Source organism: Rhinolophus sinicus, chromosome 12 (genome assembly GCF_057876585.1).
Source record: "Rhinolophus sinicus isolate RSI-liver-muscle chromosome 12, RSI-T2T, whole genome shotgun sequence".
In the NCBI taxonomy this organism is placed as follows: domain Eukaryota; kingdom Metazoa; phylum Chordata; class Mammalia; order Chiroptera; family Rhinolophidae; genus Rhinolophus; species Rhinolophus sinicus.
This window is the reverse complement of record NC_142512.1, coordinates 25,904,759-25,917,491: the sequence shown is the minus strand read 5'-3', so window position 1 is coordinate 25,917,491 and position 12,733 is coordinate 25,904,759.

Here is a 12,733-nt window from a genome sequence, read left to right as displayed (position 1 = left end):
CCTTTCCTTTCCCTTCCCTTCTCTCCTTTTTTTCTTTAACAAAACAGTTCCCCATCCTACTTTCTGAGAATCTCCAGCCTGGTCTCATTAAAGATGGAAGCCATCAAAGGACAGCTGCATGACATAAAAGGGAGGGTTCCCAGCTGTCAGGCTTCCCTTCTGTTTTCAGAAGCACTGACAAAGCTTTGAAGAGAGAAATGCTGGTGGTCTGAGTGTCTGCAGCACGTAGGCTAGTGTGACTGCAATATAAGCGGGTGGTTTTGTGGCTGGAGGATTGTATGTATAAGTAACAATGTGGGTGGTTCTTCAGCATTAATCACATGGCAGTGTCAAAAATGTACAAGTTACAACTTAGATATACAAAAAAAAGTTCTCTTTATTTTCAGTAACTGGTCTCATACTGGAATATCAATTCCCACCAATGGTGGAAGAAACACTGGGAAACCATCTCCTCTGAAATAAAGCGCCTCAGGTAAGTATTCACGGCCAATGTGAAGTTTAGACTCCCTGTCGGGGCTGTTTCTTACCTCCCAAAATGGCTTCAGGATGCAGAGAGCACTTAAGCAGCCTTGTGGTCCAGGCTAGGGTAAGAGCAGGGCTCCCCACCCGCTGGCTTCAGGTCATGTCGTGTTCAGCTGTGGCTCATCTCACCTAGCCTCTAACTGCCACAGTGCCACAGCTGGGGAAATTTGTGGTGTGTCCTCTGGGTGTGGCCAGGGCCCCTGGTCCCCCACTTGCTGCCTCCACCCCACCCACTTCTCACTGACCTGAGTCTCACTACGTCCTCCATCTTTTTTTTTCTATTAGTTTCAGGTGTACAAAACAATGTACTAGTTAGACCTTCAATCCTTTTTAAGCAACCCACTTGGCAGCCATTGCTATGGGGTCATCTGAAGCCTCACCAGAATTTCCCAAAACTCACTCCTTTCCCTATCTCAGATACTACAAGCAGTCACGAGTCTCACCCCCATCCACAAGTTCCCCAAGGAGAACTAAAGCCTCGTGTTGTATCCTGGCACCTCTTCCTCCAATTCCCAGCTTCCACTGAATTCTCTATTTCTTCACATGCTGCTTCACCCCATGTGGTCAGGGCCCTCATTCCTTCATTGCCCAAAACAACACTGATGTAAGCTACGGGGTGTCAATCGATGTTTACTGGAAATTGGGCATAAGATAGGTTCTGAATGAAGTACACAATAATTCAGGCAAGAATTTGAAATTGGATATTACCCATAAAAATCCCTGCCTTAAAAATCCACTGGCCAGGTTAGCTCAGTTCGTTAGAATGCAGTGCTCTTAACAACAAGGTTGCCGGTTCGATCCCCGCATGGGCCACTGTGAGCTGTGCCCTCCACAACTCACTTGGAGCTGATGGATCCTGGAAAAGCACATTTAAAATAAATTTAAGAAACAAAAAACAAAAAACACTGGCCAGTCCTTGCCTGAAGAAATTAATCTCTCCCTGACCTGATTTCCTTCCCAAGACCTGGGACATCTCCTCTCTTCCCCCTTGCAACCCCAGGCCAACGCTTACACTGATCATGAACAACTCCCAGTCCTATTTCTTCCTTATGCAGAACAATCTAGCCCTCTCTAGACAATACAGGTAGGAATGGGATGAAGTAGGGAGTCTCCCTTTTATAATCAAACATGACCATTAAGCATTTTTCCCTAAGCCAAAGAGTAATTCCTTCCCTAAGAAGATTTTTTCCCCTCATTTTAGAGCAACCAGCACAACTTTAGCCAGCTCTACTAAAACAACATTTTTATAATGCCTCATACAATTCTTTCAATCCTCATAGTGAACAGTAGGTAGTATTTTATCCCCATTTGACAGACAAGGAAACCGAGGCTCAGCAAAAATAAATAACATAGCAACTGAGCAAATCAACAGCCCAGCAAAAGCTCAAACCCAGGTCTGCCTTACTGGGAACACCCATGCTCTGCACCACCGCCCATCCTGGGAGAAGGAGCTATGTATCTGCAACTGGGAGGCGAACGTGTTTTTGGAACAATTCCCATGTAGCAGGAAAGACCGGTGTGCTGCAGGGTCATCAGTGCAGCCAGGATGCAAGAATCCCTGAGGATGGGGGAGGCTGCTCCCAAGGTTCCCACTTGTCCAAAGTCCCATTCTCACTGAGCAGCCTCCAGAACCCCTGCTCCCTCCTGAGTCAGCCTCTTCCCGAGCGCCCCACTGGGAATACCAGCGCCAAGACCCATCTGCAAACAGGCACCTTGGGGCAAACCCCACTGCCTCCAGATCTCACAGCTATAGAGGCCACTGCATGTGTGAGGCTCTCTCAGACCATCTAATGAACATGCACCCCTGAAAGGCAGGCACTGTGCCTTTCTCACCTTTACTGGGCAAGGGGCCAAGCCAGGCCGGGAGGTGTCAGGAGGACCATCAGTGTGTGCTGAATGTTCCAGCCACTACTGTTTCTTCCCTCTTTCATGATAAAGGACCCCAGCAGGTGGCACAGGTCAGTGACAGTGTGCACAACTGCAACCATCCACTGAGCACCTGCTACGTGCCAGGCATTGTATACAGTGACCTCACCTCGCCTGCCCACTCGTCTGAGTTCAGTAGAAGTCAGCCCATTTTAGAGATGAGGAAACTGTCAAGCAAGATCATGGCCGTTTCTTAAGCTTTCACTGCGTAAGCAACAGAAGCGGGAATTTGAACCAAAGCTTGTGCAACTCCAAAGCCTGTGCTGTTTCCACTACGTGCAACACCCTCTGTCAGAGGAGATAATGATCTGCCCCTCCTTCCTGGGGGATCAAATGTCACTCTTCTTCTTTGGGGAGAAGGCACGTAAGGCTGTATGTTTGGTGTCCAAGTGTGGTTCTAAAAGCCCACTCCCCTGATGGAGTGACGGGTGGGGTGAGGGGGCTAAAGCAAGAATAAGTCACTGGGTCCGTCATGCCACCTCAGAGAACCCCGCTGAGAGGACCTGGATCTTTCACTGGACTGTGGGAAAAAAGAGGCTCTAAGACTGGGACCAAAACTCCATGGGAATTTTCCCAGATACGTGGGTACATCCTGCCAGATGACTTTTTATAAACAGACCAGACTCATGCACAGGATACAAAATTCTAAAAACATAAAACAGTGTACAGTGAAAAGGAGGTTTCCTTCCTACCTCGGTCCCCAGGGCTCCATCCCATCACCCTTTCTGATGAGAAGGGAAGGTAACTGTTACCAGTTTCTTACGAGCCTCCAAAAGAGAATCTATGCGTTTACAAGAATAGATGAGTCTACTTTTTTTTCACACACATGTAGCATCCTACATAAGCCATTCCGTCCCTTGCCCCTCTGCTTGTATCTCAGAGATCATTCCAGATCTGCATGTAGAAACTACCTCACTCTTTTTAGTAGCTGCCTTACATTCCATTAAATGGAAGAGCCAGAATTAATCAGTCCTTTATGGATGGACAATTAGGCTGTTTCCAATCTTCATTATTACAAAGTATGAATATCTTGTATTTATCATGTTGTACGTGTGTATGTGTAGAAGATAAATCCCTAGAAGTAGGATTTCTTGTGCTTGTTAAATACAATATGTGCTTTTAAAATTTTAATAGATTTTTGCCAAACTGCCCTCCAGAGAGGATGCAGCTATGTGTAGCTCACCAACAATGAAAGGCAGCAAAGGAGTGCATATGAGGAAAAGATCTTTCGCTGGAAAGACTACCGTAGTCAAGGGGCCGACAGGCAGGCCGGTGCCTGGCCCAGACATTCGTCCTAGGACAACTGACAAAGAGGAGCCAGCACCACCAACAGGCTGCATCCTACAGGCACGACACCCACTTCACGGATGAGGAAACAGACTCCGAGAGTTGACACACCTCACCCAGGATCACGACCTGTAACCCCCAAGTCCAGAGCTAATCCCTCCAGATGATATGTGCTTTGACCTCTGACCTCAGTTGTGGTCTCCTGTGTTGCTCAGCCACATCTCACAGAACCCAGCTCCGTTCTACTGTGAACTGAAAATAGTGGGGCCACCCACATGGCTTAGGGCTGCCTCTCGTCACTTCGTTCCCACCCACAGGAAACCAGGACCTGCTCCCACACATACACACTCACCCAGCGACTCTTTCCAGCCCACTTGGGGCCCACAGAGCCTTGGCCATCCACTTCTCTGAGGTGGGTAGCAGTGATTGCTCTGGAAATTCCTCCCCCAGCCTCAGGAACTGAAAGCCTCAACAGATCCTCTCCATGGTTACCACTGGTTACTGGGCAGTGAGGGCGTATAAGCCACTCCAGAAACACAAGTAAGACGTGAAAACAGTTGTCTTTCTTTGTACCTGGAAAGTGCCTTTACATTCACTAACTTATTTCACCCCCACAGCACTTCTCTGAGTTAAATACCACAGGGTCTCTCAGATTCATTCTTCCCATTTTACAGGTAAGAAAAACGAGGTGTGGCTTGTCTGTCTTCTGCTAGAGAGGAACAGAGACTAGAGGCAGACCCAGAGTCTCTGGTGCCTAATCCTGGCCACATTCTGTTCTGCACCCTGATTAGCGACCTCCTGGCGATGTGAGAGGCCCACAGAAACCATCCCTCATCTGCCCACATCCAGAATGAGTCACCATGTCCCTAGCAATGTTGTGTGGTACCCTCCAATACATGGATATACATGAATTCTTTTCCCTGGGTCCTCATCTTTGTTTTAGATCCATAGATACGTCCTTTGTGAGGAGATTCTTGGGAGGTTTCTAATGGGTGGTTGGCATGGCCTCTGGAACATGACAGATGCTTGATAAAAGCATATTGCTTGGCTGGCTGAGAGGATGGATGGATGCATGGATGGATGGATGGATGGATGGGCAGATGGATGGGCAGGTGGGTGGGTGGGTGGATGGGTGGGTGGATGGATGGATGGATGGATGGATGGATGGATGGATGGATGGGCAGGTATATGGATAGATGGGCGGATGAAAGGGTGGAGTATTGGTTTAATTTGGATTTTGCTTTTTTTTTTTTTTATTTCTCTACACAGCATCCATTCCCCTTTCATATATCACCTTGACATCCTTTTGTGGAATCACTTCTCCCCCAGGGTACACAGTCAAGTAGAACGTGCTGCCCAAAGGCCAGAGCTTCCCTGGTTTCTCACCTGTCCTTTTTCCAAAGTCCGATTCTCCAATACTCTATCCATTCTATGAGCTACTCAACACTACCCCCAGTACATTACCTCCCTGTTAAGTTAGCCGAAGTTTCCTGTGCTTCTAAACAAAGAATTTTGAATGACACAAATGGAGAGGTGAATGGGTAGATCAATGAATGGATGAGTGGAGGAATGGAAGGAATGAAGGAGTGAGTGGAGGAAAGGGCAGAGCAGACGGCAAATGGATGGACTTCATGAACTAAGTGGTCAGGTGAGTCCAGGGCCTTGGAAGGACAGGAGGGAGAGAAGGGATGATAATGATAACCCCTCAGCCTTAGCCGTAGGAGTGATGTAAACCAATTTAGGAGCAATGGGACACCTGCGCCCCAAATCTCCTTCAGTATACTAGAAATCCTTCAGTTTTGTATCGTTTAACTGAGAAAGGCCTCAGAAATAATACTGTCAAAACTGCATTTCCTAGATGGGGAAACTGAGCTCCCCAAAGGGCAAGAGGTTTGCCACAACCTCACAACCAGGTTTGAAGCTGATCTGGGACTAGAACTCAGGTCTCCTAATTCCCAGTCCTTTCTCCTGTTCACTGCCAAAAGCTGCCTCTGTAAAGAATGACTAAGGCACAGAATTTCCAAATCCCATTTTGAGGAAATTCTCCAGGGGGACTGAAGTTCTCCAAGGGGACTTCCTCACGTAGGGTGAAAGTCATCAACAATGCAGGTGCCTCTGAGAGGTTCTAAGGTCCCTATTGTTATAGTCTGAGTGCTCTGCTGGCCTAAGAGCTGGGGGAGGCAGCACAGAGGAGATGCAAGAAGCTGGGGACGCACATCCTTGACAATGGGTGCAATGGGCAAGAAACCAAGGGGCTTCCCAGACCTAGCTCACAAAAGGGGGCAGAATCCAGATCACAACCTCAAGAATCCTGTAAGATTCTGAAATTGTGTCACTTCCTTTTTAGGGTCTATGTTGAAACTCTTTGAAAGGATCTATGTTGGCCTGCAGGGACAGCCAGAGAGGAGAAGGTGGGACTCTGTCTCACTCCATGGCCAGGCTCAGCGACAGGGAAATCCAATGAAGGACAGAACATGGGAGCCGAGTCTCTGAAGTCTGCTGCACAGAGGATGGAAGGGCTCAGGACAGGCCTGAGTCATCACCGTTTCCTATGTGTTTTCTTCCTAATAAGAGAAATAGTGCCTAGAGTGTCTACCACGTTGCCTAATAGCTAACGGAAAATCCCCGTCATTTCCCGCGCACCTGCTCCTCATGCCTCCTAACACTGAGCTGAGGTGTATCGGGAGAGGAAAACATGGAGGGAAGAAACGCTGAGATGATATATTATAGAAGTGTACGCCTCAAACTTATATAATGTTATGAACCAGTGTTACCCCCAAAATGTAATGTGAAAAAAAAAAAAGAAAAAGAAATGCTAGAGCCTGGACATTTGAGCAAAGGTAGGGAAAAAATGGTTTTCCCATCATTTACTTTTGCCAGGAATGGTGCCTCATTTAATTCTGTGAGGGGTCCTAGGAGCTAGGTGCTCTTTGTCCCATTTCCAGAAAGGAAACCAAAGTGTAGAATAGTTACCTAGTCAGTTGTCCAAAGACAGACAAAGAGTCAGTGATCTGTGTGATTTCAACCCCAAGTTTGACCCTCTTCACCAGGCTTTCTCCTGGGGTCTGAGGGCAGCAGAAGGGAGGTGAGTGATGCTCTGGGCATATGAACAAAGAAAAAGGACACTTCTGACAACTGTGCAGAAGAAAACAAAAACAAAAAACAGACTCCAAAGTGTCAGGAGGAAAGAGTAGGACCTGGAATCATCTATCACCCAGGAATTTTGGAAGAACTGATGCTTCCCCCAGGCCTCGCTCCCAGGGCTGCCTTACCCGACCCGCACCCCAAGGCACCGTGTGGCAGGCTTCTCCATTAACCCAAGGCCAGTGAGCACAACAACAAACATGCTACGTGTGGTCTCAGCTGCAGAAAACAAGCAGAGGCACCCAGCCAATGTCCCGTGTGGTAAAGGTGAGAAGAGTGGGGGAGGCTGAGCTGCAACCCTCCAGCCTGAATCTGGTTAGAAGGATGAGAACAGTTGTCACAGTTAGAACCCCTGACCTAGAGAAATGCACACGAGGTGATGGGTGGGAGGAGAGGCGCAGGACAGAATGCCATCGAAAGAACAATCTAGAGCTGGACCAAAAGGCAAGGGCAGCATGTGGCAGAAAGAGTCCTGGATAGGGGTTCAAATCCTGCCTTGACCGGAGCGAGTCCCCAGAGCCTGCTGGGAGGCCAGTGTCATGTCCACACTGCTGCCTCCTACAGCTCCTCCCATAGCATTAATGGAGCACCCACCCCAAGCCCGGTCCACAGAAACACGGAAGGGTGAGACAGCAGATCACTGACACAAGTGGGAAATATTTATACTTGTAAACAAGGGGGGCTGGGGCAGGGGCAACACAACCAAGGAGCAACTGTCCAGTTTTCAGATGGGAGAAATGAAGGCTCAAAGGTGGCAATGCCTTTGCCTCAGGCTTTGCTCTTGGAGCCCACGCTGGGATTCCTAGAGGATGGAGGGACTTGCCCCAGCTTTGGACATTTATTTTAAGCAGCCAGAGAAGCCAGAACTGCTCCCCACATGGGCTTAGGGGGAATTCCAGGTCTGAGCAAAGCCTGGAATCCAGTTGGTATGAGGTTTCACTTTCTTTGTCTGCCTTCGGTTTCCCAATGTCACAGTGTGGGGCTGGGCAAGCAGCCAGCTTAGCTTAGGAAGAGTGAATGAAAGAGGAAACAGGAAGACTCGGCCAGGAGGGGAGGGGAGGGGCTGCACTAGGCTGGAAAGTGTGTTTGGTTTTAGCGAGGAATATGCTAGGAAAGAGGGTGCAGGAGGCATAAAGGTGGATGAGAACCTGCCCTCTGAACTTGAGAGGTCCATCAATGAGCCTGCAGGGTTTATGAACCTCTTATATGCCAAATGACATGCGTGTGTCTGTGTAGGACTCCACATGTTTGTGGGAAGTGTTCACAGCTTTCATTCGATTCTTAAAGGGCTGCATTACCCAAAACACGTTGGAAGCAATGTCTCACTTTATAGGGGAAGAGACTTAGTGCCTGGCTCACAGTAACGCCGAGCAACAACTTGTGCAGTGAGTAAGCAACAAGAGAGGGGTGGAAACCAAGCACGCTGGCAGACAGGGAGGGCAGAGACGGCTTCCTGACGTCTGTACCGCATCTTACAGTCTCCTAAGCATGGCCACCGTCGTGACTTCCTTTGATCCTCTCAACCACAAGTGCGGAAGGTCAGAGAGGCAGGTGTTTCTAGCTTTCAGGAACATAAAATGCTGGTTGAATCATAACGGTAGTTGTCGTTCATTGAACACCCCTGTACTAAGTACCGTACTGCTTAATTTACACAGATCTTTGATTTCCTCGTGGAATCGGTACATTAGAGCCGGAGAATTTTGTGCAGGATAAAGTGAGTGACAGAAATGGAATTACAATTAGGTTCTTCTCCCTCCTCTGCACCCCCCTCCCAAAATCCACTGGAACCACCCAAAAGGAAGAAAAATACTCCTGATGTACCCATTGTCTATTCCTGCTCAGCAACCCCACCATCCTACCCAACAGAACCTTTCTGACTCCCTGCAGAAAGGTTCACGGATTTACAGATGAGGACTATGTTAGTCCATCTGTGGGCTGGTCCGCTCACCTCTCTCCTTAGCTAGTGTCCCAACTCAGCAAATTTAGTATCCAGGAAAATGCTTTCCTTTCTTCCTCAAAGAGGAAAACTGATATCAAGAAAAGGAAACGGAAATAGAGCTCACGTGGAAAAACTGAACCTTAGCAAAAGTTTCAGGATTTCTCTAAAAACAACGTGGTGTGGTAGAAAGTCCATGAACCCAGACTCGGATTCAGTGTTGAGTTCTAACACATTAGGGCTACGGGACCCTAAGCAAGGCACTTAACCTTTCTGAGCCTCAACTGACAAATTTGCTTAAAAATACTTTGTAATGGAGTTCACTAATCCCTGTTAATTAGAGTCTGGTCTGCATTGCTGAAAAGCCTATAGAATATCCTTAAAGGGATTGCCATTTTATTAGTCTTAATAATTATCTATGATAATAATAGCTAATATTATTAAGTACTTAACATGTGTCAGGCATTGTACTAAGAGCTTACAAGCATGAGCACATTTATGGAGACTTAGTTGTCTCAAAAGTACTGGAGAGGCCCTTATTATTATCCCTGATTTATAGATAAGGAAACTGAGGCAAGAGAGATTAAGTAACTTGCCCAAGGGCACTTAGCTAGCAAGTGAGAGACACACCAAAGTCCCTGCTCTTACCCACCAGGCTACACAGCCTCCCACATGTTTGGTAACTAAGGGGGTTATGTAAAGGGAACAGTTAAAACAGGCACAACATTGTTACATGGATAGATGCATGTTTCTGAGGTGTATGCAATTTATTTCTTCAAATGAGATGGCCATACCTTCCCAAACTGTGTTTCTATTGTTAATCGGTAAATGAGGAGGGAATGAGAGGATTCTTGGGACAAGCTTAGAACAGCACTTGGCACCTAGAGAGGATGTAATAACTGTTAACTGCCTGACTGATGTGAGTAAGTGGAAAGAACTTGAGCCTGGTCATCAGAAACACCATATTGGATGTGTGACCTTAAGGATCTTAACCACTTTTGCAGAAGCTAAGCTTCCGCTTCTGCAAAATGAGATTAATAACCACCTTGCCATAAAGTCATTGTGAGGAAAAAAGGGGAAAAAAAAGGTCTTCTCATTCTGAGTGATTCAGCCACCCTCAGCCACCACTACGTATGTAGCTAACAAGAAAATGTTCTTGGCAGCTGGCCTTGCTTCACGGCTTGGCCTCTCAAGGCTCTTCCAAGCACAGCATGGGCAGCAGCCATCGTATTTCTTTCTGGTTCCCTCTGGTTGGCCCCGGGTGGAACACAGGCTGTGGCTGAAGTAGACCTACAGTGGATCCCCTCCAAGGTGGTCCTGGGGCTAAGCCCCCAGTAGCCAGCTTCAAAATGAGCTGCCTCATTTTGAAAATCACCCAACTGCCTCCAAGTACAACACACCTAAGGGGCAAATTGGGCAGGCACCAGAGTCCTGCTGAGGCAGATCCTGCTCCGTAGGTTCAGCTCCTGCACAACAACTCTTCCACTGTAGTCAAGGCCAGTCCTCACAACCAGTGAGCCCAAGGGTCAGTCCCTCACACTGATGTGCAATTATCAACCAAGGCTCAACTACAAGAGGAGGGCACACACAACCCACACAAGAGACGCACCTGGAGTGCGTGGCTCAGGTGACCAGAAAGATCATACCACTGAACCCCACAGCACACCTACTATATAAGGCCACTCTACAAAGACTGGAAGACATAGCAGTCCTACCTAACACATAGAAATAAACATAGGGAGGCCGCCAAAATGGGGAGACAAAGAAACATATCCCAAATAAAAGAACAGAACAAATCTCCAGGAAAAGAACTAAGTGAAACGGAGAGAAGCAATCTATCAGATGCAGAGTTCCAAACACTGTTTATAAGAATGCTCAATGATCTCAGGAAGAACTTCAACAGAGAGATAGGAAGCATAAAAATGGAGATGGAAACCATAAAGAAGAACCAGTCAGAAATAAAGGATACAATAATGGAAAAGAAAAATATATTACAGGTAATCAACAGATTAGATGAAGCAGAGGCTCCAACCAGTGATGTACAAGATAAGGTAGCAGAAAACACCCAATCAGAACAGCAAAAAGAAAAAAGAATCCAAAAAATTGAGGAGACTTTAAGGGGCCTCTGAAGCAATATTAAGTGTACCAACATTATCATTATAAGGGTACCAGAAGGAGAAGAGAGCAAGGAATTGAAAACCTATCTGAAGAAATAATGACAGAAAACTTCCCTAACCTGCTGAAGGAAATACACATATAAGCCCGGGAAGCACAAAGAGTCCCAAACAAGATAAACCCAAAGAGGCCCACACCAAGACACAGCATAATCAAAATGCCAAAGGTTAAATACAAAGAGAGAATCTTAAAAGCAGCAAGAGAAAAGCAGTTAGTTACCTCCAAGGAAGCCCCCATAAACCTGTCAGCTGATTTCTCAACAGAAACTTTGCAGACAAGAAGGGAGTGGCAGGAAATATTCCAAGTAATGAAAAGCAACAACATACAACCAGGATTGCTCTACCCAGCAAGGCTGTCATTTAGAATTGAAAGACAGATAAGGAGCTTCCCAGACAAGAAAAAACTGAAGGAGTTCATCACCACCAAACCAGTATTACAAAGAATCTTAGAGGGACTTCTTTAAGATGGGAGAGGGGTTAAGGATGGGTGAAAGGGGAAGGGATTAAGAAGTACAAATTGGCAGTTATACAGTAGTCAGAGGGATGTAGGGTATAGCATAAGGAATACAGTCAACAATATTGTAATAACTAGGTGTGGTGCCAGATAGGTACTAGATCTATCAGGGTAATAGATGGGAACAGGGTTGAGGGCAGGGTGAAAAAGGTGAAGGTATTAAGAAATACAAATTGGGGCCAGCCCGGTGGCTTAGGCAGTTGGAGCTCCATGCTCCTAACTCCGAAGGCTGCCAGTTCGATTCCCACATGGGCCAGTGGGCTCTCAACCACAAGGTTGCCAGTTCGATTCCTTGAGTCCCACAAGGGATGGTGGGCTCCGCCCCCTGCAACTAAGATTGAACACGGCACCTTGAGCTGAGCTGCCGCTGAACTCCTGGATGGCTCAATTGGTTGGAGCGCGTCCTCTCAACCACAAGGTTGCCGGTTCGACTCCCGCAAGGGATGGTGGGCTGTGCCCCCTGCAACTAGCGACGGCAACTGGACTTGGAGCTGAGCTGCGCCTGCCACAGCTAAGACTGAAGGGACAACAACTTGAAGCTGAACAGCACCCTCCACAACTAGGATTGAAAGGACAACAACATGACTTGGGAAAAAAGTCCTGGAAGTACATACTGTTCCCCAATAAAGTCCTGTTCCCCTTCCCCAATCAAATCTTTAAAAAAAAAGAAAAGAAATACAAATTGATAACTGATACAGTATGGGGAATGTAATCAACAACGTTGTAAAGATCATGTGTGTGCCAGATGGGCACTGGACTTATCAGGGGGATCACGTCATAGACTGTGTAGATGCCTGACCAATGTGCTTTACACCCCTGAAGCTGAAGTAGGAGAATATTGAATGTCAACTATAACTAAATATGTAGGAATATATAGTCACGGGATGTAGAGTACAACATAGGGAAGATAGTCAATGATATTGTAACAGCTATATAAGGTGTCAGAGGGGTAGTAGCTTGGGGTGGGTTATCACTTTATGAGGGGTTTAAATGTCTAACTATTATGTTGCTTTGTACACCTGAAACTAATTTAAAAAATCAATTTAAAAAAAGAAGAAAATGTTCTTGGTATAAGATTACATTCTTTTAAAATGGGAAAATGGGCATAATAACAGCTGACACATGCAAAACCATTAGAATAGTGGCTGGCACACAGTAAGCCTTCAGCAAATGGCTAATAATTATAGTGTGTAGCATAAGCTCTCTCTTCTCTTCTCTCTCTCTCTCTCT